Source organism: Phyllobates terribilis, unplaced genomic scaffold (genome assembly GCF_046119375.1).
Source record: "Phyllobates terribilis strain yellow unplaced genomic scaffold, ASM4611937v1 Scaffold_2378__1_contigs__length_136883, whole genome shotgun sequence".
Classification (NCBI taxonomy): Eukaryota; Metazoa; Chordata; class Amphibia; order Anura; family Dendrobatidae; genus Phyllobates; species Phyllobates terribilis.
Genome location: NW_027365136.1, coordinates 95,001 through 97,500, shown reverse-complemented (window position 1 = coordinate 97,500; position 2,500 = coordinate 95,001).

Below are 2,500 nucleotides of genomic sequence, written 5' to 3'. Positions count from 1 at the left end.
GAAGCCACAAAAGCATCCGCCCTCATGGAGCCTCTCCTCGGCCTAAAAATCCAGATTTTAGCCTTGACGGCGCCCCCATGTGGAGAACCAGGGCCCGCGGGGGGGTCTGGCCAGGCTCACTTCAACCCAGGAACACCTCTCTGACTTGGGATAGGCGACCGGCAAAAGTCCCCCCACGCAGCTGCGGAAGCCTGGGTTCAGCCAAGGTGCAGACCTCCAGCCGAACAGGGACTCATAGCCAAAACGCATACCCAGGCCTACGGAGGTGAAAACCAGCTTAAATGAGTCGAAATGTGTCGGGGCTGAGAGGTACCTCTCTCTCATATATTCTGCCGGTGGTGTGCAAAACTGGGTCTTTGCATGGAGTGTCACCCTATACCCACTTTAGGGACGCATGCAAAAAAGTGCCCGATCGCCTGGAACTGTCAGGCGGATTCGGCTCCCTGGAATTTCCTCATTCTGGTTCTTTTTCACTTTTTGTCTCTTTTGCGACATCTAGTGGGCAGGCTGCATTACTGCAACCGGGGACACCTCAAAACGCTTGGAACTGGGGAGCGGGCTCAATTTACAAACGTTTTGCGGGTCCTGGAAGTCAAAATTGTGACTTCTGAAAACGACTAAGTATCAAGGACTCATCGCGCGAATCGCTCTGGAACTGAAATCGGATGCGCGCACTGACATGCTCCCCTCTCTGGAAGTCTGACACAAGTTGAAAAATTTTCTAAGTCCCCAAAAATTTTTTTTTTCAACTTTTTTTCAATTTTCCCCCTGTGGGATATATATTTTACCCACACTTTTGGAGCCCTCCTGGGATGCCCTCTAACATACTAGAACCTCATTTTGTGGAAGTTTTCACAAAATTGTGAAATTTTCAAAAAGTCAGAAATTTTGCCAAAAACGACTAAGTATCAAGGACTCATCGCGCGAATCGCTCTGGAACTGAAATCGGATGCGCGCACTGACACGCTCCCCTGTCTGGAAGTCTGACAAAAGTTGAAAAATTTTCTAAGTCCCCAAAAATTTTTTTTTTCAACTTTTTTTCAATTTTCCCCCTGTGGGATATATATTTTACCCACACTTTTGGAGCCCTCCTGGGATGCCCTCTAACATACTAGAACCTCATTTTGTGGAAGTTTTCACAAAATTGTGAAATTTTCCAAAAAGTCAGAAATTTTGCAAAAACGACTAAGTATCAAGGACTCATCGCGCGAATCGCTCTGGAACTGAAATCGGATGCGCGCACTGACATGCTCCCCTCTCTGGAAGTCTGACACATGTGTGAAAATTTTCTAAGTCCCCAAAAATTTTTTTTTTCAACTTTTTTTCAATTTTCCCCCTGTGGGATATATATTTTACCCACACTTTTGGAGCCCTCCTGGGATGCCCTCTAACATACTAGAACCTCATTTTGTGGAAGTTTTCACAAAATTGTGAAATTTTCAAAAAGTCAGAAATTTTGCCAAAAACGACTAAGTATCAAGGACTCATCGCGCGAATCGCTCTGGAACTGAAATCGGATGCGCGCACTGACACGCTCCCCTGTCTGGAAGTCTGACAAAAGTTGAAAAATTTTCTAAGTCCCCAAAAATTTTTTTTTTTCAACTTTTTTTCAATTTTCCCCCTGTGGGATATATATTTTACCCACACTTTTGGAGCCCTCCTGGGATGCCCTCTAACATACTAGAACCTCATTTTGTGGAAGTTTTCACAAAATTGTGAAATTTTCAAAAAGTCAGAAATTTTGCCAAAAACGACTAAGTATCAAGGACTCATCGCGCGAATCGCTCTGGAACTGAAATCGGATGCGCGCACTGACACGCTCCCCTGTCTGGAAGTCTGACACATGTGTGAAAATTTTCTAAGTCCCCAAAAATTTTTTTTTTCAACTTTTTTTCAATTTTCCCCCTGTGGGATATATATTTTACCCACACTTTTGGAGCCCTCCTGGGATGCCCTCTAACATACTAGAACCTCATTTTGTGGAAGTTTTCACAAAATTGTGAAATTTTCCAAAAAGTCAGAAATTTTGCAAAAACGACTAAGTATCAAGGACTCATCGCGCGAATCGCTCTGGAACTGAAATCGGATGCGCGCACTGACACGCTCCCCTGTCTGGAAGTCTGACAAAAGTTGAAAAATTTTCTAAGTCCCCAAAAATTTTTTTTTTCAACTTTTTTTCAATTTTCCCCCTGTGGGATATATATTTTACCCACACTTTTGGAGCCCTCCTGGGATGCCCTCTAACATACTAGAACCTCATTTTGTGGAAGTTTTCACAAAATTGTGAAATTTTCAAAAAGTCAGAAATTTTGCCAAAAACGACTAAGTATCAAGGACTCATCGCGCGAATCGCTCTGGAACTGAAATCGGATGCGCGCACTGACACGCTCCCCTGTCTGGAAGTCTGACAAAAGTTGAAAAATTTTCTAAGTCCCCAAAAATTTTTTTTTTCAACTTTTTTTCAATTTTCCCCCTGTGGGATATATATTTTACCCACACT